Source organism: Schistocerca piceifrons, chromosome X, assembly GCF_021461385.2.
Source record: "Schistocerca piceifrons isolate TAMUIC-IGC-003096 chromosome X, iqSchPice1.1, whole genome shotgun sequence".
In the NCBI taxonomy this organism is placed as follows: domain Eukaryota; kingdom Metazoa; phylum Arthropoda; class Insecta; order Orthoptera; family Acrididae; genus Schistocerca; species Schistocerca piceifrons.
The window spans coordinates 175,481,357-175,505,091 of record NC_060149.1 but is presented as its reverse complement, the minus strand read 5'-3'; positions in this window follow the sequence as shown (position 1 = coordinate 175,505,091).

Sequence of the window (23,735 nt, the reverse complement as noted above, 5' to 3'; positions counted from 1 at the left end):
CAGCAGGATAATGCACGACCACATGTTGCAGGTCCTGTACGGACCTTTCTGGATACAGAAAATGTTCGACTGCTGCCCTGGCCAGCACATTCTCCAGATCTCTTACCAATTGAAAACGTTTGGGCAATGGTGGCCGAGCAACTGGCTCGTCACAATACGCCAGTCACTACTCCTGATGAACTGTGGTATCGTGTTGAAGCTGCATGGGCAGTACACGCCATCCAAGCTCTGTTTGACTCAATGCTCAAGCGCATCAAGGCCGTTATTACGGCCAGAGGTGGTTGTTCTAGGTACTGATTTCTCAGGATCTATGCACCCAAATTGCGTGAAAATGTAATCACATGTCAGTTCTAGTATAATATATTTGTCCAATGAATACACGTTTATCATCTGCATTTCTTCTTGCTGTAGCAATTTTAATGGCCTGTAGTGTATATAGGTATTTATCCATTGGGACAGGTGGCGAGTGATCGACGTCGCTTGCACAGACCAGTGTAAAGTTTCATCACCGGTACTGTATGAGAACCATCTCCTACAGGAGAGGGCCCCTGTTTCATTGTTTGATACATCACTTTTTCTGCTGTAACACGGTTCGTACACTGCGATACATTTAGTTTTTTTCCGCCACGACTTCGACGTCTGTATCAGATTCTAAACTGACATTAACTCGTTTTGGTCCATTGGCTTCCCCAGAAAACTAGACATCGCACAGTGTAAGTCATGTTAGTGCTGCTGATTCCGCAACACACCCACACACTGGGTGATTGAAATAAAAGACAGTCACAACATAAGGAAACTGGAAGAATTTTGAGGCATTGTGGAGCATTTCCAAACTGCTGTCCGAAGGTGACTGACGACCTCTACATTTCAGCTCATCATTCACAGTGACGGGATAGCTGATGGCGTTGTGTTCTTGTTGATTGATTCCTCATGTTGCTGCCATGCACGCGGTCACTGTTTCGGTGTTAACCATCCCCGGGAGGTGTTGCATCCTCCACCAAGACTCTTTCTCCAACTCTAACAAGCGATCTCAGTCAATCATGATATAGTAATCGACAGCGCACCAGTGGACTGATGGGATGGAAAGGCAGCGTCGGTGTACTGTAGTAATAAACATCATAGTTGATAGTGCGATCAATTTTAGCAGTTTTATCGTAATTTCAACACCGACCAACGACGCGGCCGCATGTATACCAGTTTCTGTACCATTGCTGAACAGCCCCTCCTCTACTTTGCCAGTACCGTGAATGTAAATGTAAATAGATAACTGTGCGATACGTTCATTCATTGTTAATTCTAGAACATACACATTAAAGTATACCAGACAACGATCTATATATCTCTAGCTCTTCGATCGTAGTGCATTATTTACCATCATTCTCTATGTGGACGAGAGTCGCAGAGCATTCTCGCATTCTTAGGATAAAGTTAGAGACCGAAAGAACTCCTTGCATTGTCTTTGACCAACGCTCCCTGCAGCACTGGCACCGATTTAATCTGCAGCTGACCAGAAGTACACCGCTACATTCCACGTTTCATATATTGGAGCCCTACACCGTAGCAGCGAATACCTTACCCCCCTGCTGGTCAGGGCGGCACCCCACGGTGCGTTCGGCGACTGAAGTCATGGACGGCCACAATCTGTTATTAATGGCACGCGCCAGAAAAAAGCAAGTACGTGGTCTCGCGTTCGGTTAATTCGGAATGTAGGCACTCTCCTCCGGGCCTCTGAAATCCCGTTGGATTCCAGTGAGCAGGTGGACCTGTTTGCTGGTCTGCCAAACCAATTTGACTCCGTGCCACGACTATGCGAGACGGAATACGTCAAATGTTTAGACGGCCGACTCTTGACAAATAAGTACACCCATGCATCATTTGTTGTGTGCGTGATGCTAGAAGCAGTACCCCTGACAGTTCAGAAGGAGACTGGCACAGGCTCTAAGTGGTACACTAGCAAATGACACAAGCTTCACCATTTAGGTAGACACCTGCAGTTCTTCACTAGAGAAGCGCCAATACAAGATAGATCTTCTCCTTCTGTCCGCTTTCCTCTTCAGCTCGGTAGCAAATGCCCATTTACATCTTAGACTTCCCCCACTTTAGCACAACCCAATCACGAGCTGGAGCACAGCATTCGAAGCTCGGAGACCACTCCTTGCTCTGCATACACCGATTTGACTAATCAGAGACTTTAAAGTTTATTGAGGGGGAAAAAAAGATTCAGCTTCGCAGCCTCATTCCGAAGGGTTTACGCCGTCTCTGTTGCTAACAATACAACCAGGATAGTACCACACCCTTTCATAAAAAGTTTGTTATCTCCCCTGTTGCGTCTGTTTCGAAGTTTACGAAGAACGGCCGTAAACTCCCTAAAGGCCTCGTGCTTTCACAAATATGCTTTGCAACAGAGTCTGGATGTCTGGGCGCCAGTGTCCTGTCCCACAGAAATTAACAGAACGCTCACAGTTGTTTTGTTGGCTTCCTGCCTAATAAGGGCCAACCTCTACTTTATTCCCGGTCTACAATGCACTGGCCATTGCAGCGGCGACTTCTCGGCGCTAGTCAATCTATCTGGAAACACCAGCATCTCGTCAGTTGAACGTATTTCCCACCAGCAATAATAAGGATACTACCTCACACCACTACCTCTTTCCCACCAGCATGCAGGTGTAGGGGAAAGTCTGAGTGTGTCCGTCACTAGTTTCGAGTGGTATTGCGAAATTTTTTTTCCAGTATGATAACACCAGCTGTATGGCATACTCAGTTTTTGAGTTGTATTGCAATTTTATGCCGTCTGTGTATAGTGCTATGCATATGGTTGTGTAATTAGGCCTGATCTTTATGATTAATTATATAATTAGGACAAATCTTTGTGTCAGTTTCCCAACAAAAATAAATAAAGTATACTAACCTAACCTTCCTCTTTCCAAATGTTGGGGGTGCACATGGGCCAGGAGGACCAGGGTTCGAGTCCCAGTAGCGGCACCGCCATTTCTAATTTCCCATCAATTCCAAGTGCCTCTTGTGGTATAATTGTATTTGGTGGGGTGCACGTGGGCTTTCTATCCAGGAGGACCAGGGTTCAAGTCCCAGAAAAGGAACCACCAATTTTAATTTCCCGCCAATTCCTGGGTGGGGGTCGGGTGAGATATCAGTACAGATGTGGGACAAAGAAATTCCTGCCAAAATTCGAAATTCACGCCAAAATTCGATATTCCTGCCAATAGTCTAGGCTGGGGGAGGGGTGGGGGAGGGTTGGAGGAGGGTTAGGGGGCTGGACCCACTTGCAGGCTTAGAAAACACATGAAATCATATGAGGGCAGGGGTAGGCATGGTTAGGTGTGGGGTTGGGTAGTAGTGGGTGGGGTGGGGGGCAGGGTGATTAACTGATCAGTTTAGTTAATTTGATATCAATTTGATTTCAAAATTGCACCCATAACCCCACTACTCTACTACTAACAGATACCACAATCTGGTGTTACTCTTCTTCAATTTTGGACAATTTTTCTAACAAAGACACATAATACATAGTAGTTTTGTAAAATAAATTTTGAAAATGATGTTTCTGTAGTCTAAAACTCTCTAAAAATCATCTAATAACATAAAAATATATAATATAAATTACAGTTAAGTAGACCTTGAGTCAGATACATTGCACCACTTAATATAAACTTTATTTGAAGACAGGCTAATGTTTTGGAGCAATGTTACTCACTTTGCATTTGGTTAATGTTAAGGTCTACACCAGGAAAATATTTAGTATATATTCACCAGCATCGACCAGCTTTGAGACAGAGAAAATGCTCGTTTAGCTTACAAGTTCTGGTGGTTTACAACTACATCTAAATCCCCCCATTTGTAAACTGGTACAATTTATTTACAGGCTATTTCCAGTTATTAAGACAGGACCCTGCAGGCCAAAGTAGCCACCCTTTATGGTAACGACTTCAATGCTGTTCACCACCATACTGAACATTCTTCAGTGGCAAAATGCTCACTGGACTCATTGCCTACTCCTATTTCTATACAACTGCCAAGGTGCTTGTCCTATGGGCGATTTATGAAATCGAGTAGGCTCCCCACTAATGCACCACTTGTGATGTACCCAGTCGCCACCTATTATCAAAATTCTCTGCACACAAGAGGTACACATCAAATTTATAAGCTCATTGGCTAAAAGCTACACAATCAAATTAACTCACATACAAAGGGAACAGTGAGTTTTACCCATGGCTTACTGGTAAGCTTCGGGTGATCCTAACTTCTAACTACATATAACTTCAATTGTCACTATGTTGAAATTCGCATAAAGAGCACTTCGAACTTTGGGGTGTAGAAATACTAACTTTTAAGTAAGGATAGTGGTTGGGGGGATGCACATGTAAGTAATTCATGCCTGTGAGAAACCGCCTTAGAGCACATAATGTGGGAGATTACCAGCATAGCTTTGAAGGATCATTAACATATATGTCAGTGGATCATTACTTCACGTTTTTGTGGAATCCAATATTAACAAACGAAAAGTGACATTAAATTCACTATGTAGCTAAGAGAGCTCTTAGGAAGGCAGCAGAAGCGTTTGCTCAATCATTTAATCAACATCATCACCTTGGCGCCATACCGAACACAGCCTATAAACACATGGAAAGCCAACGTCCAGCCAGTGCATGACTCCAGTTCTCTACCAAGTGCATGACAGTAGCGTATGCACCTTGTGGTCTGCCTAAATATGGTAATGTCCACAGAGATGACTGCTATATATATCAGAGGGAAATGTCTAGAAATTTTGTGAGCATTGTACAGCATGGTCTCTCCTTGAAGAGACGGTTCATTAGTGAAATCGAAGCCATCATAATAGTAGAGTGGAATAAATCATACACAGTAATAGTGTGCAGTACGTTAAATAAACTCCATTCATTAGTGCCAGTTGTATACTCCCATTGAACTTTGTGATTCAGAGTTTCACAGCCCCTGAGTTTCCTCGAGAATTACTCAGATTTCTGTCTCTAAAGATCCTTATAGCTTATTCTCAGAATGAAGTCCTACAATATGCCCATGCAAAAGTAGCTCTTTGATTACATCGATCAACGTAAGCCCCTGGCAATCAAAATGTGTCTTTCTTACTTCCTCTTGAGAAATGATAGGGGTGGTGAACAGTTTTTGGTGCCAGGTGTATTTTGTGTAAATGAGTGGTTAGTATATGTATACCGATTCTGGACAAAAGAGCATATTTTTTTAAAATTTCTCGACATGAAACAATTATTTTAGTTTTACAGTATCCTCCATTTAAAAAATTTAACTGCACCCAAGAAAGAAATCTTCATTTAATTAAAAAAACAGAAATCTAGCAAATTTATTCAATTAAAAATTAAAAAATTAAAATCTAAATTTCGTTCAGATTCAGAAACATGAAGTGAATGATCTTTATTTCGTTGTTTACTTCGATGTATAAAGTTTCATCTTATAATTTTCTCTAATTTCTCTTTGTCTTCTGAAACGATTTTAGTACAAAAATGTGGAAAATTAATTTTAAATTTCTCATCTAAAACTAATAAAACTTTTTGACCATATTTAGTTACCAAAATTTTAGCTTTTGAAATATTTTAAGATTTATTTCTTTCAGTTCTGTTAATTTAGGTAACACTTCTGCATAACTATTAATGTAACTGTTAAGTTCACTCGCTAGATCTTAAACAGTGTCACGCACATTCAATGTTTACCAAATGTTTTAATTTTTCCAATCTAAGTTTTCCAACTTACATGTTTTCTGTTAATATACTGCACTGTGAATCATTACTTAAATTCCTTTTACCATATGTAATTAAATATGTAATTGTATCATTCGAAATGTTCTCTTTTAAAGTTGCACATAATATCATTATTTTTGTGTAGTTAAAATGTTCATTCATCCAATCATATTTATGACATAGAATAATTTTGAATAAAACTGAATGGATTTACTTTCAAATATATTATCCTTTTAAAACCTCTAACAGCGTCACAAGCTTTTAAAAAGTTATTTAGAGCTTCAAGATTCCATGATTCTTGAAGAAAAATTTCATTTCTTCCATTCTTTACATGTATAATTTGTAATTTAACTTTATCCAATAAAGAAGAATCAGTTAACCGATTCTTTTTTTGTTTACTTTGAAAAAAAATGAACGTAAATTAATTCAGCAGAATTATAACAATGAGCAATGTCTAGTTCAAAATTTTGTTCCCATTCAATCTTCCAATCTCTATGACTTGTGGTTCAAGGAAAGAAACTGGAATTTTAGCATGTTCTGTCATTTTTGTTCTAGTTCAAGTGAATATTCTGATTCATATTAAACAACTAGAACATGGAATTCCATTATTCTTACAACAACTTTTCAATCTTTTAGCAGTGTACCATTATCACTATTACCAGTCAATCTACAAACAAAATCCTCAGAACTTCAATGTCAAGAGAAAAATGTTGTTAAATCTCAATTAAATGTGAAAAATCTTTAAAAAATCAGAAAAATAAATGTAATGGATAAAGTATTCATTTTTTGCTTCCAATTTTGCCATTGTTCAGAAATGGCCTTTCATATTTAATTCATTTGACAAAGTCAATCGAATAAGAACTGATGCAGAAATAGAAGGATGTTTTATTCTAGACAAAATATTGTTTCTTTTGCTTAACTGTAATAACATTAAACAATTTTATAACGTAATTACCAATTAATGTTACATTTGATTTGGTATCATATGCTCAAAAATCTGATCCATCTGAGGGAATAGCACCAATATAGCAATTAATACAACTGTAACAGTTGAATCATTGAAGTCAATCAAATCGTCGTTTCATAAGCAATTACTACATTCTGAATAGTATCAAAAATTGGACTGTTTACAGGATAATTTGGTTCATAAATTGCTGAACCACTTCATTCAGCATTTGGTTTAGATGAAGCAGTAATATTACTTACTCTATGAAAAAGATTAATGTGTTTTACAAATATTCTGTCAGCTAAATTAAACTTTATGTTTACTGATTCAAATAGTATTATTTTGGATAAATCATTACCAGCTGTTTTTTGACTGGCTTCAATAATTTTGTCACTAGAACCTAAAATTTGTCCAATACTATCTCCTTCATTAATAAACAATTTAACATCAGTTTCAATAGTTACTATGTTCAAAATTTTATCATCTTTAATGTGTACATTAAGTTTCTTCAATGTGTACATTCTTCCAAATAATTAAAGCTACATTTACAAACAAGAATTTCCATTACTTCTTTGTCACAATAAAATTTATTAATTTCTGATATAATATTTGGAGTTAAAAAATTGTATAAAACCAACTAGTGAAACGTTTTTATAAGTTTCTCTTATTGCAACAGCTAATTTTTTTAAGAACAGATGAAGTATCACTAGAAAATTGGGAATCAAAAATAAGAAGTAAAGAAAAGAAATTAAAAAATAAATATTGTAAATTTTTACCTTATGTGATTCCATCTTCATTAATTGAACCAAGTGGTTGTGGAAAAACAATGTAACTGATTGATTATTATATTCTAGCACCTGCATGGTTAAACTGGAGCAAAGTTAATGTTTTGTACGTTTATTTTAAAAGCTTAGCTCCAGCAAGAATTTATACAAAGATGGGAAGGAATCAAAGACAAAATTAATGAAAGATTAGTACTTTTATTGAAAATTATGAAGAAATTATTTTGATAGATGACTGTGAAGATAATTCAGGTGTAGTTTTTGACAATTTCATTCTTGAAAATCAAGATATAGTTAGATAATATTTCACTACATGTAGACACAAATAAAGAGATTGTTCTTATTTAACTGAAACATATTCAAAAGTACCAAAACGATTATTTGGCGATAACCTTAATTTTTGAAATATTTTCAGGCAAGATGACACAATAGTCGTATTTATCATGAGTCCATTGGAGGAGATTTAAAGTTCGATGATTTTAAGGAAATGTGTAGCAAATTTTTAAATAATGATGGATTTGGTCTTCTTACAATAGATGGAGGGTCCTATGCCAGAGTGAACCAACTAAAAATTACATGTTTCGAGTTATTCAGCTCTAAAGTTCAACTACAGAAAAAAAATCTGATGAGATATTGAGGGCAGTAAATGATCTTCAACAGATTGCTAACATATACTGAATCTTGTTTATTGGCTTTTCAATCAAAATGCACCTATTACAGGTCTGAAAAAAATTATGGTGATTATAAGGAAGTGAAATAAAGTTTGAATAAGTACATTTTCTCAGCACAGATGTAACTATTAAAGCACTTTTGTTTCGCCACACATGTTATGTTTATAGCAGTCTTGTTTCATTCTTCAACAGAAAACGTCATATACTGTAAGGAAACCGTGTCTGGTACATTTTATACAGAATTTTCGGGAATTTCATTCATTTTCTGATAACCCATCTTCACTGGAATTTCCAGCTATCTCTGCAGCACTTCGCAAGTTCTTGTAACAATCATGGTAGATAGGAGGAATGAAGCACACCATTGACTCAAGATCTTTCTTCTTTGGACTCGTAAGTGGTCTTCCTCTGGGATACTTGAGATTCGGTGTTATGTGGTGAAGATTGGGTGTCCAACCTCTAGCCCGTTTAGAGAAACTAACATCATATGACTCCACATCGTCATTGTGTGTGTGTACTTGAACTGCATTACGTTGGGCTTCTCTTTGCTTATTCTGATGCATCTTATTTTCATCCAAGCTACAGTTAGTCCATCAACTTTTTTCCTGTATCTTAAAACTGATGTTAAGCTGTCAGAGCTGAAGAACTCATCACATTTCATTTCCACCATGCCAAACTTTTGTTTCTTGACTCTGCATGTTTCCATTATGTTCTGGATTTCATGCATATGGTAAATGTTTTGGTTGCATCTCATCTTGTTCTCAATATGACTGAAATCAGTGTCATTGGGCAGATAACTGTGGCCTGAGATTAAAAATTTTTGAATGATTTCTTTGACATGCTGAGGAGGAACTTGAACGATACGCATTAGTATTGTTACCAGTTTGAAATTTCTATTTTGGCCACCACATGAGTCTGACCAAAACACAACAGTTTGTTTCGTAGGATTAGCATTTAGGTGTTTCATAAGGCACGATCCTATCTCATCTGGTCCTCGACCTGCTATTCCCTCATGCCAAAGGTGCATAGTTCCTTTGGATGTACCCATATCATGGATACCCAAATTGAAGCAAGAAAGTTGACATTTGTAATACACAACAAAAGTGGGAACTTTTGGGAGTGAAATTGTCTTTTGCCGATCAAACTCAAGGACTGTGCATTCTCCATTTATTGCTTTCTCTTTGTCTTTTCGTAGTGTTGCCCTTGCAAGGCCAACCCATCGATGATGTAGCTCTCTTTCCATGTTTACATCTTCAAGAGCTTTCACATTGTCAGAAGTGTTCTCTAGTGCATTTAGAGAGTTGGCTTTAATTTGAAAGATATCACATTTCTTGCATGTGTCTTTGTGTGGCGATTTAAATGAGAGGTTGAACTTGGTTTTGAAAACTTTTTCATACAATAATTGTGACACAAAGTCAGACATACTGCATTTTCTGCTATCAGTTGCTCTTTATACAGCCTGTACATCAAGCTCAAATTGAGGTGACAGGAGAGATACTTCTATCGGGACTATCCTTCTGACAATAGTGGCTTCTATAGCATGGAAATGAATTAATATGATCTCTGATGCGACGAATTCTTTCTTCAGGAGATTTATTATGCGGCTCATGTTTTCCTCTTCTGCCTTGTAGTTGACCAGACTTCACTTTCGGAAGAGCTCTGTGAATCTTTGCACTGTTAACACAGAGTGTGTTTAGGAAACATATTTTTGCAGACCTTCACATCACCTGATGTGGTAGGAATAAAGTAATGTCGAGTAAATGATCTTAGAGGATCTTCAGCATTTGATCTTCTGTCCTTCGCAATGAAGGACTTTACAGACCGTCCAATCAAAGCTGTTTGTGTTTCATACCACCCATCACTGTAATACATATCAAAAAATAACTGTCGATCCAGCAGTGAGACTTTTTCAGAACATTTGCGACGACTTGTACAGCGGTAGTCCTTTCACGTTTTTCCCATTACTGTTTGTCCCGTCGATGATGTAAATGCGTTTCCGCTGTTTTTGCGAGTCTTCCGAACATTCTTTTTCCTGTTACCTGGATTGCTTTTCTTGCGCTTCACCCTAATTGGTTCTTTGGATTCTGCAAAAAATAAAAATGTTTCTTAATGTAAAACTATGGCGTACATGTTCTCCACTTACATCATTATGAATAGAGTTTAGCAAGTAAAATAGTTAAATAAAAGTTGACAACAGATGTGCAGTCAAAAAGATGCGTTTTCGTATATTTCATTTGCCAAAGTGTACCAACTACGTTCCTAACGCTGACGGCATTCTCGATGTTCAGCGACTGTAATAATCGATCAGGAACATGTCCCTATCGGTAGTTGTGAGTATTCCACTATGTAGTTCACAGTTTACTCCCTAGATGGTAGCACAGCACATCGTCATGTAGTTAGTTCACGTTTGCATCTGACAGTAGCCTTCAATAATTGCATGCAACGAAGTAATGTTGTACACCATTCTTAGCCAACTTTATGCAGTTTTAAGTATAAAACATACCTTCACCACTTGATTGACGTGAGGATAGCACATATTCATCGCTGGAACCACACTCAATGTCAACATTACTGTCATTTGACTCCTCTGAACTCCTGTATGCAACTTCATCTGCCATCTTGTTACTGGATTTAGTTCACTCTGGCACCATAGATAAATGTAGATCTGAGACACTCCAGAAGTGCCAACATAAAAAAATCGCTCAGTGTCCCTCAAGAGTCCTGGTTCGTTTTGCAATACGAATCTTCATAATTTTCTGCACCATTATCAATAGCTAACCTAAAATGTCCAAATTTGTAGTTGGTTCACTCTGGCATAGGACCCTCCAGATATGACAAGAAAAATAATAACAGTAAACACAAAGACAAAATTAATTTTTTTCACTTTCAGCATAAACTCTGAATGTTAACATTGGACATAATTGTTGAACATAAACGTTGTATGTAAAAATCATAAAAACATAATTGATTATTCTTTATACTTAACTAAAATTTACAAAATATGGTCCAGAGGTTGTTAAAAGACCTAGACCAAAAAGGAAAATAGAAGAACAAGTTAAAGAAAAGTTCAAAGAATGGTAAACACAAACCAACATAGGAATCTGAAATATTTAAAAAAACAAGACCAACCTGTTATCGACGCAGTTGAACAAGCAAAGCAAGGAATCAAAGAAATAGGTCATAACATGTTAAAAGAGATTGAAGGAAACAGACAAGTTGAAAAACAAATAGTTCTTCATCGTCAACATTATTTAGAAGAATTTAACGATATGCTATCAGTTAAACAATATGAAAGTTCAGAATACCAGGAATGTAAGATTTGTTGAAAAATATGAAAGAATATGTTAAAAATAGAAAAAGGTTAAAAAATGAAGAAGAATCATTGAATACTGAAAAATAAATATAAGTGAAAGAATGTTAGAATTTATCAACAATGCAGAAGATACAGTTTTTGGATTAAGACCTGTTAGTAGATTTAAACATATTGGAATATTACCAGTACCATCTCATGTTTATAATTTAATAATTTGACAAATAAAATATGAAGCAACCAGTGGATTAATGAAACCTTTAACAAAGGTAAAAATAAATATGAACGATATGGGTGAAAAATCGGCGGATTTTCATCAGTTTTGCTAACAGCATTATCGGCAGTTGGTTGAATAGTGGGTACTGCAGCAGCAACGGCAAAATCAGTCAGTGGCAAAGAAAAAATAATAAAATGTCAGAAGAACAAAGATGAAACACTCTAGTAATGGAAAATAACGGTAAAGGTCTGCAAAATGGAAAAAAATAAAATTCTTTTGTCTAATTTTGATATAGAAGAATCAATTAAACACTAAAAACTAAAGATTTTCGTGGTGTGTTCATGATTGATAAATTACCTACTAATTAAAAAATTTCAGAATGGGGAGCAGTTAATTTAGATGGATGCAGAAATGTTGGTAGTCGTTGGAATTATTATAACAAACCAGAAAAATTAAGAAGTTTCTGATTCATTTGGTTGTAATATACCAAAACAACTAGTCAACTATTTCAGAAACGTAAACGTTATTATAATATCAAAAGAATATAGTCTTTTAACACATTTATTTCCAATCATTTATGTTTATTTGTCTTAAAACTGTTGTCAGATGATTACAAATTTCAAGATATTCTGATTACAATAAATCGACACTTTTGTGAATAACATAAATCTTAAAGACAATGGAAAATTAGAAAAAATCAAAAATTTCCAATCATTAGAACTGAAAATTAATGATGACCATTGGGTCCTCAAATAAATGAATTATTATCTAAACGTAGTAAGATGATAAAAATGGTAGAATCAAAAATGTTGAGTGATGGGAACCAAAAATTAAAAAATTAACTGGAAAATTTGAAGATTTTCAGTCAGAAAATAAAAATATGACATATGGAATTTAATTGTCATCAACTACAAAAATTAAAATTAAACTGTCATTAGAGTCATTTGAATCAAAACCCAAGGTATTTGATAATCATTAGATTCGAAGATTAAGAAAGAATTAAATTCCAAACCGAAAAAAAATTAAATAATCGGTACACTCATTGGAATCATAAATCTAAGATATAAAAAGTTTTCAATCATAGTTCGATCTAAAAATAGAAAATTTGGTTAAACATTTTCCTGAAGAATTAAGCAAGATATTTAATTCAAGTGAAAGTTACATTACTTTTTGTAGTAGATGAATAGTAAATGTAAAAGAACCAAACAATAAAACATGTTGTTAATAAATCGAATTCAGGAAAAGAATTAAAAATTCTAGTTACAAAACCAGAGTATATAAATATTCTATAACAGTTGAATAATTATGTCACTACTAAACAATTTACTGACATAATCAACATAATAAAATTACTTATCTTATTGCTTTATGAAAAATGGAATTGAAAAATTTATTAGATTTTTTAAAAGGCAGATTTAGCACCGTACAAAAATCAAATAAGTGATCTACAAAATGAAATCTATAACAAAGAAATAATAGAATTTTCGTTCATCAATGGAAATGAAAACAATATGCATAATTTCAACAAATGTGAATATATTCTAAAAAATGATTTGTTCATGGGTGAAAATTCAAACATAAAATTATTTTTTCTAGAAATTTTTCCTATAAACTTTATCAACTGTAACTAATAAAAGAAAAAATTTGTCATAAACCGAGATTTCTAAGTGCGAGTTTAAAAAATTCAGTGAAAACTATATCTGCAGTTCCAAAAGTAATTTGATTTGGTAAATTGTTATTAAAATAAAAATATGGTTATAGAATAGCGATATTATAATTACTTCATTTTTTATATAAATGGACAATTATTAGACCCTGCACGAATATCATATTTACTGTTTGAAGTGTGAAAAACTTTCTGTAACAATTAATCATCAAAAAGTAACAACTAAAAATTGAAGACAAGGAAATGCAGGTCTCTATTGAGTTTTTAAAACTAAAAAAGTAAGTTCATTAAAGAAAATTCTCAGGTACTGGTCTAGATATTTATCAAGAAATTATTAATGACTCACATAAATCGATACAAATATTTTTAAAGAAAATATATAATTTCTTTCAGTATTGATGGTTTATGTCAATTGTTTAGATGAAGCTGTTTCTGGTAATTTGTAAGGAATCTAAAAAATAAATAAAGGAAAAAAATTTTTCATTGACAGCTATCAAAGATTTTTCAAAATATGTTTTGACTGTTACACTTAAAATTAAAACAGGTAAGAAAAAACTGATCCTTTTGGGAAAATATTCATGATAAAACAACTAAAAAATTTATCACCAGATAGTAGTGAAGAATTTTATAATATAGTAATTCAATCATTGATGAAAAATGCACCACTCATCATTATTCATTTTTTACAGAATTAAAAGCATCTCTTGTTGAAAGATTGAATAGAACATTGAAAGAAAAGATCTGGAAAAATTTGACCAAAAAGGAAATTATAAACAGGTCTATTTAGGTAAAAATCAAGTTGATGATGTAATAATACACTACATTTAACAATAAAAATGAAACTTAAAGATGTAAACGAAGAAAATGAAAAAATCTTATTGAAAACTGTTTGTGGAACTAATTTTTAGATTCTAAACCGAAGTAGACAGTTGGTAATAAACTAAGAATAAGTAAATTAAAAGGAACATTTGCGAAGGCATACACTGCCAATTGAATAACTGAAATTTTTGAAAATGAAGATGTTATTCAAACTAATCCAGTTACTTACAAATTAACTGATTTTAATGAAGAAGAAGGAAAAGAAATTTTTTTAACAAGAATTATAAATTATGAATTTTCCAAATGAATATCTTATTGTGAACATTTTGAAAAAATAATAAAGGAAAAAGAATTAAAATTAAATAAATTGTATGCTAAATGATTAGGATTTCATAATTCACACAACAGTTTGATTGACTATAACAAAATTGTTTTTTTATATTATTTTATATAAATGGAACTTGTTACAAGAAATTAAAACATGTTTTATTTTGAATATTATAGTCATTATGCTTATTGTTTTATTAGAGATGACAGGTAATATTTTGATATTAAAATATAAGATCTTATATATATATATATATATATATATATATATATATATATATATATATATATATATATATGTATCACGTTATATCAAACTTATTTCAGAATTTTACATTTGGATTAATTGAATCAGGTGGTTTTAATAACTTTCGTTTATTAGATGAATATAAAAACTTTTATGTATTTTGCGTAAACTTTAATTATTAAGAAGTACTTAAAATTCAGTTTCATTTTCTAACAAAGACTTGCAAGATTCATTACATTATCATGTAATTCATTTTGTGAATAATAATTCCAAATATTGATATAATTTCCTTATAAAACATATCCAATCAATTTTTCATTCCTTGGAGTAAATTTATTCAATTAAGTATGTAAGTAATTCACAAAAATTTCTGTTCACATTTATTTGTTTTTGACGATTTTATACATTGTGTTTGTGTAATGTAGTAATAATAATCAATATCATTTGTGGTAGGGACTATGTGACCTAACTGCTGAGGTCTTTGGTCCGTAGACTTACGCTTTACTAAATCTAACTTTTAAACTAACTTACACACACGCAGTCCCGGGGAGGATGTGTACCTCCAACGGGAGGACATGTGCGAACCATTATAAGACGCCGTAGACCATATGGCTACCCCGTCTGCCAGTATATTTTAAAATAAAAAAGTGGGTATCCAATTTTCATCTGTTACTTGAGACACAATATGTGGTAATAATGTTGTTATTCATTTCGTTTTGATAAGTGTCATTTCTTTCATGTCAAATTTCTATAGATCAATCAAATTATCATCTTATTTTTTAATTATCCTCAATTTAATTTAGATCTCTTAAATGATTTATTTGTCTTTCACAGAGTTGTTTTACATTATCTTTTATTTTATGTTCAACATGTTTTCAAATTGATTGTAAAACTCCATCAAACACCCATTACTCAAATTTTTTATCTTGTTTCATTTTGGATTTTAATATTAAACAATGTTGTTCATTAATAAATACAGTATGTGGCTCCATATTTCAAGGGTGCAACTGATGGTTACAATTTAATTGATTATTTTTTTATATACAATGGTAATCCCAAAAGTAAGACCTATTTTTTTGTAGGTACATAGACCTGTTCATTTCTACAAGTCTTTACATCGAGCCGGCCGCTGGTGACCGAGCGGTTCTAGGTGCTTCAGTCTGGAACCGCGCGACCGCTACGGTCGCAGGTTCGAATCCTGCCTCGGGCATGGATGTGTGTGATGTCCTTAGGTTAGTTAGGTTTAAGTAGTTCTAAGTTCTAGGGGACTGATGACCTGAAATGTTAAGTCCCATAGCGCTCAGAGCCATCTGAGCCATTTTTTACATCGGTGTACAGCTTGAACATTTAGCTATTTATCAACATAATAACCATTTCTGTCGATGCATTTTTGTAGATGCTGTGACAGTTTTTGTACGCCCATGTCTTACCAGCTCGCCACCTTGCTGTACAGGAAGTTATGAACCTCTTCTTTCCCTCAGCATCGGAGGTGAAACACATAAAGATAGATATTACAAGAACTTGAATGTTCCTGTGGAGAAATTGTTTGTAAAATATATTTCTAAACGCATCAGAAATGCCCATCAAGGTAATATATTAAAAACTGGTTAATTTTTTATTTTGTAATTAATTTTGGTATAACTTCTCAACAACTTTTTAATTCACACAGGAAATTACCGCAATTATCGCTCATGATGTTTTATTTATTTTATAATGACCGTACGTTAATGTATTAATTCCATCATCCAACATAATCCGTTTATCATTGTCAGAACTTAAAACGATTTTGTTAATTCGATAGTATATAAGGAACTAAACGAATTTTTTCTATATAGTTATATATTGTTATCTAAACAATTTTTATAATAAACAAAAGTAATTTCATTTTTTACAATAGATTTTTAACTGCCTTAAATTTTTTATATCCTTGAGCTTCACTCTATAAGCACACAATTCCGATAGTAAATTAACATGCTTTAACATAATTTTTGCAGAATTTTCTTCTTCCATTTTTCCTAAGACTTTCTTGTTTCTTGTGAAATTTCATAAATATTAGCTTTTTAAATAATCACTTATGTAAAATTTATTTATGATAGATTTCATTGTGGTAAATAAAACTTTCATTTTTATCTCATAAAGCTAAGAATCTATATCTGTATAACATAAACATATATTTTCACTGTATTTTGGTTTCATTACAGTATAATGAAAATCGTACACTCATTTTCGATATATCTAAAACACTCAGCCAGTGAAATTACTAAGTTTTTTCATATGAACTGCTACAGATGTTCTGAAAAACAATAGTATGATCATCATTTAGTCATGAAATATAACACATATATTGTTTTCAATTTGTTAGTATAGTTATATTCTGTCAGTTGATAATATTTTCCATCGTTTTTGCAAAAAAACAGTTGCTCATTCGTTTGTAAAAATCATTTCAAATTTTTTATTTGGATTTTTTCTTATTTCTGTGTTAATGTATTTTTAACGAATCTGATTGTTCAAATTACAAGATCCTATCAACTATCGTTAATTTTAATCCAAGATGTAGACACTGTTTAAGATTTCTATAATGTAAAACATAATTTCTTTATTAGTTAATGTTGTCAATAGTTTATTTCCTCCTTCAGGTGCTAATGAAAAATACTTGAGTCAATTATTATTTTTTGTGTATTTTAAAACGACTTTAATTAAATAACGATATTTATAATCATATGGTGCTTCAAACATTTTTTCAGTATTACATTTTTTCAGATTTAACCACTCAAAATCTGCAAATCATAAAAATTGACATATTACCCAACTGCATAATATATTTGTGTCCAAACATGTAATGTAATTTGTTAGTTTTTCTCGTTCAGAGTATTTAATACATTAATTATTTGATTTAGCATATCTTTTGATACTTTGTGAAATTGTTCCCTGTATTCCTTTTTAAAAAATAAAATCGCCATAATCATTTAATAAATCTAATTCAAAATCCGTCATTTTTAACATAGAATCCCGAGATAAACCTGTTGCAGTAAAACACCAAGCTGGATAAGGTTTATAAGATTCAATATATTAATCTGTACGATTTTGAAAACTATCTGCAAATATTAAAACATCAAATTTAATATATAATCTTGTATATTTCTGTAAATTTTTAGTATTGAAATTTTCCAAACTAGTTTTGCGTGATTATTATTTTTTTCCCGAAATACTGGATTTATTATGTCTCGAATAAAATCATCCTTTTTACATAATTTTGTTTCTTTCAATTTTTCCTTAAAATCTATTCATAATGTAAACACCTTTTTAATTATTCAATCCAGTTGTTCACATTTGAAATATTTTGAAGTTTCTTTAAATATGTCACTGTTAACATCAGAAAATAATTTATAGATATAGATATGGATGCAGATACAGGTAAATTTAAAAGTATCTAAAAATCTTAACCTCAATCCATTTTTAACTGTTTTACTAAATGAAATATATATATTTGTTCATAATTTGGAATCGTTTCAATATTTTGATTATCTATTGGGAATTCTTTGATAAACAAATTAACATCATAATTTGTTAAGTTATGAATAAAAACTGGAAGAAATGCAGGATTTTGTTAATTAAGATTGCTGTTCTTATATACAGCTTCTCGATATTTCCCTGTTAAAAGACAATGATCTCCTTTTTCGTCAACAGTAAATTCATCTTCACAAATAAAACAAGTTTTTTAATTTTTAATGTTTATTCTATCTTTTTTAGTTATTAAGATGTTTACATTTCGATCTTACATTTCCTTAACTTCTCTACATTCTTGTTTTAACATTACAATGAATTTTTCTGCTGCATCTTTACCAGTACACATTACAGTGCATTTATAATCACTATTAGAATATCGACATAATAAGTAAATGAAAACGATATGTGTTCCTGATATTTTAGATATAAAATTTTTCAGGATTTGGTTGACATGTCTTAACATCTTTTAAAGACATTCAAACTTGAATTACAAAGGGTGCCTGTAATGAATGAGTATAATTTTAAATTTAATTTGTTCTCCTTTTTCAGGCATTTTTACTTCTTTATTTTCTTTCCAAATGTTGAAGTGATTGTCTAATCCAGGGGCTGGCAAGGATCCTGCACATGTGCGGGCACTTGTACTTGTGCAGTTAACAGGTGTTGGGCGTGCACACAGGGGCAAGCTGGCCACCCACCTCTCTCCCCTCCCCACCATACCGTCTCCCTGCCCCTTCCTCTGTAATCCATTTTGTTTACTAGCTTGCTTTATTGAATGAAGGAATAAGGTTAGTAGGAGCGCTTGAAAGAAATCATGGTTTGAAAGAGTACCTATTACCTATGATACCGTTTATTTAATTATCACAGATGGAGTTTACAATACGTTTAATGCCTGGAAAAAAATTTCTACATACAGACAAATGCAAACAGTTAACATAAACTTTCATCACTGATGTTTGCTCTTAACCGAGACTTATTAATTTTCATAACAGAAAAAAATCTCTCACAAACATATGTCAAGCCAAACATTGACATTATTTTCGCGGCTTCACGATGGAGACGAGGAAACTCTTGCGGTGGGAAGTCGTGATAAAAGTCCATTACATGTTGTGCCAAAAGGAACTAGTCTCTCAGACGAGAATTACACTGTAGATCTATTAATTCCATTTGCATATTGGGATGAATATCGTCTACAGAAACAGCAAATGTTCTCGAGAACCATTCAAAAGCTTTGGATAAATATATCTACCCAAATCGCTTGAGAAATTCATCTTTTATTGCACTAAGTACGGAAACATATTCTTTGCAATTCTGTTCTCACACAGTAGACAGAGCAGGGAACTGCACTGCGTTCCCTGACGAGAGCTGTCGTTCCCACAGCTCAAGCTTGCTAGTGAAAGCTTGCACCTTTTCATCCATTTCACAAATTAGCTGATTTTCTCTTTTCAAACTAGTGTTCAATGCATTCATGTGTCTGGTAATGCCCACTAAAAATGCATGGTCGGCAACCCACCCTGGATCTTATTACCTGGGGTTGTACCTTCCTTTGTCCTTTAAAAATTGATTTATTGGTATTCTTAGCTCAAAAAATCTTTTGAGTACATTACCGTGGCTAAGCCAGCGGACTTCACTGTGGTATGGTATGTCACTGTACTCTTCCCCAAGTTCAGCTAAATATGTGTGAAACTATCTATTTGTAAACCCGTGGGATCTCAAATAATTAACTGCCTGCATAACCACTTGCACGACGTCCTCCAGTTTTGCTGCTTTTGCACAGAGTACTTCTTAGTGCAAAATGAAGTGGTTGCTGTACAATGATTCTTGCGTATGCTGTAGCTTTTTTCTCAGTAATCCAACAAATCCCATTTCTTCCCCTTTCATTGCTGCTGCTCCATCTGTTGTCAGTGACACCAAACATTCCCAGTTTAAGCCAGTTGAACTGACAGCTTCTTCAATGACTTTTAGGAAATCCGCGCCGGTGGTCATGCTTTTTAAAGATATCATATCTAAAAAATCCTCTGTTATGTACACAGCAGTGTCCACATTGTGGACATAATCACTAATTGTGCGGTGTCTGAAATATCTGTGGACTCATCAAGTGCGATGGAAAATACAATAAACTCCTGCACTGCACTCCTTAATTGATGGTAAACGTCACCTGCCATGCCACTTATACGACGACTTACAGTTCACCGAGAAAGAGTGATAGCTCGAAACTGGTTTGCATTCAGTGGGCAAAGTAAATCAGCAGCGTCATTGATGCACTCCTTTATAAGCTCACCTCCAGCAAATGGTTTTCCAGCTCTCACTATATTAACTGCAATCTTATAACTTGTACGAACCGCTAGACTATCATTGTTGTCATCCTCAAAAATTAAAAACTGTGCTCCATAAAACTTTAAATCAGTTAGACGAGAGACATGACGGAAGAAAGTCGCAGATCTCACGTGACAACAGCAACATATGTCAGATTCATCTAGTATTGTCAGATCGCTCTTCTTAAGCTCAGACAATTTCCCCATGCACTCAGAATCCGACAATAAATTGTACTCGTCCTTGTGAAATTTATTATAATGGTGTTCAATACTAAACTTCCGCTGACCAGCGAGGATGTTGCCACTCATTAAACTTTTCGAATTTTCACGTTTCTGCACAAAGAAAAAATCATTATCACATCCCTTTTTAAAAGATAGCAAATCTCCATTTCTCCATTTCCTTGATTCACCCTGCAAATTCCGGTTCTTGAAATACAAAATTCACTACCTAGTGGTCGCTTCGCATCAGCGACCACAGCTTAGCCTGGTACTACATCCCGCGACCTGTCAGCTGTCGCCATTGCCCCGATCGACGATTGCACGCAAGCAGCACACGTGCAGCGCTGTGCGCTCATGAGCTGCATGCAACGCTTGCCCGCCCTTGGTCTAATCTTAAACATTGTCTAATGTTAATCATCAACACAAGGATAAATTTTATATCAATTTTTAATTCATTGTCAACTAACTAATCAAGATAACTTTTTATCATGCAATAATGTGAATTATTATCTCTTTAAATTAAAATAAGATTAATTTGTTTTTCTTGTTTATTTTTGTGTAATAAAGATGATACACAATACATTTTTCGCCATGCGTGTACACATTATTAGAATTATTTAACTTCTTTTCAGGTTTTGAAATATTTGTTAACTGAAAAGGAAAACTGATCTTTCCTTCTTCAAAAATTTCATCTACTTCTAATCCAATATTTTTATAATTATGAACCATTTCCACATGATCATACCGAATATAATGCTGATTTCACTGAATAAATAAAACATGTTTCATCAGTATTTCTAACATTTATTACGGCTTTTTTGTTTTTAATTTCTTTTGGTAAATCGATATAAGAACAGAAAAAATGAACTGTGTCCATCAACAGTTAATTCTAAATTATCTATTAACTCTCAAAGAAACCGTTTTTTTTCTTTGTATTTCTTCCAATTCAGTTAATAGTTTATTTGTTGATTTTTGATGATAATCTTCTATATCAGTTGTTCTTAACAAACTTACTCTACTTATATTAAAACTGAATTCTTGTATTTCATCTTGTCTCTTAAAACTACAACAAAATTTCATGTTAACTTTAATTAATCTTCTTTGTATTAAAAGGTTCTTACATTTAGTGATAAGTTCTTCTTTAATTTGAATAAAAAATTCTTGGCATTCAACAAAATTGTCAACAGAAGCTTTTCTGTTCATTCGCTTAGTCATTTTTTTAAAAAACCATCATCATCTAGAAAGCTATAACGCGAAAATTTTTCTGACAATATTTCTTTAATTTGTTGATTTTTATAAAGTAGAAGCATTTGAAAACAATTTTTAATCGTTTCATCATCGATATTATTATTACCCCCAAATCTTTTGATAAGATCAATTAATTGTTGTTTATTGAGTTTACAAAATTTTTAATATCTCGTTTTACAGATTTTATGAAGATCTTTTAATGATTTTTGTTCAAATCGTTATCGTTATTACTAATATTGTCCTAAGATGGATTAATTCCTTTTATTAAGTTTAGAATAATTTCTAATTTTTTTGTCTTGCAGATTTCATGATGACCTTTTAAAAGTTTTTTATTCAATTCGTTATCATTACTAACAATACTGTCAACAGCATTTTCAACAAGTTCAATTAATTTTTTTATTCTGCATGCAACTTTCAATGCCAACGTCAGTTGCCGCTGCCAACCGACCGTGTGGTGAAGAGGTGGCTGGGCTGGACTTCAGCTAAGTAGTTTTATTTGACATGTTACCATGGTACTATAGGTTTTAATATTGATGTTGACTGTGCCTTATTCTGGCAAGTTATAATTATGTTATGCTTCTGAAGAAGGCTAGATTAATTTAGCCAAATCCTGGTAACAGCAGAAAATTTGTGCAACTGAGGCTGATTCCTTAAAATATTAATTTTTTTAGTTCAGAATAATTTTTTACATTTCTCGTTTTACAAATTTTTCGAATTTCTTTTATAGTTTTATATCTTATTTTTCTCTTATTCATTTCTTTATTATTAAAATAATCAATAAATTTTAATAGATCTTATCTAATTACATCTGAATAACCTTTTTCTTTACAACAATTTTAAAAATTAGTATAACTCAATCCACGTTTTTTCTTTACAATATTTTTCTACATCTTTAAATAACTCAACCTTAAAACACATTTTTCTTTTTATTTATATAAAAAAATAGATTTTTAATTTTTAAAACATTTATGGTTGAAATGTATCTTTGAGATTTTGAATGAAAAAATATCTATCATTGGTATAGATATTGTAGAACTTATTCATAAAGGAAAAATGTACTAAATTTTTTTATTAAAAAAAATTTCGTTTGTTGTTGTAGATAGACGATGTTTGGTAGAACGTATTTATAAAGAAAAAGTTTATTAGATTTTTTATTTTGTTTAATAAAACAAAATTTTTTGTTGCTATAGATTGATGAGGCCTTTTAGAATGTTTCATAAAGAAAAAATTTATTAGCTTTTTATTTTTTAAATAAATCAAAATTTCGTTTGTTCGTACAGATAATTTTTTTAAATGGGGGATCCAATAAAACTAAGATCATAATTTTATATCGGGAAATTTTTAAAAAATGTATTCTTTGGTCCACAATTGCCGTACATATACTACTTCAGTAGGTGGATCGAGAAGAATGCTAATGAAAATTAGGGCACTGGGATAGGTGTAGGGAAGCTCATATTTTTATTAAACATCAGTGAGGGATATGTCCAGGTAAAAATTTCGATACAGAGGGCCACTACCAACGCTGACGTTGCCATGCGACCATGAGCAGGAGGCTCACCATAACAGAACGCAGTCACCAATACTGCAACAACATTGCAACCATGAGCAAGATTCTCACCTGACCCCAGGGCCACTACTTGTGCCGCCACAGCCATGCCAGCGAGAGGCTCACCATACAAGAAGACAGCCACTGATGTCATCACAGCCATGCAACCATGAGCGA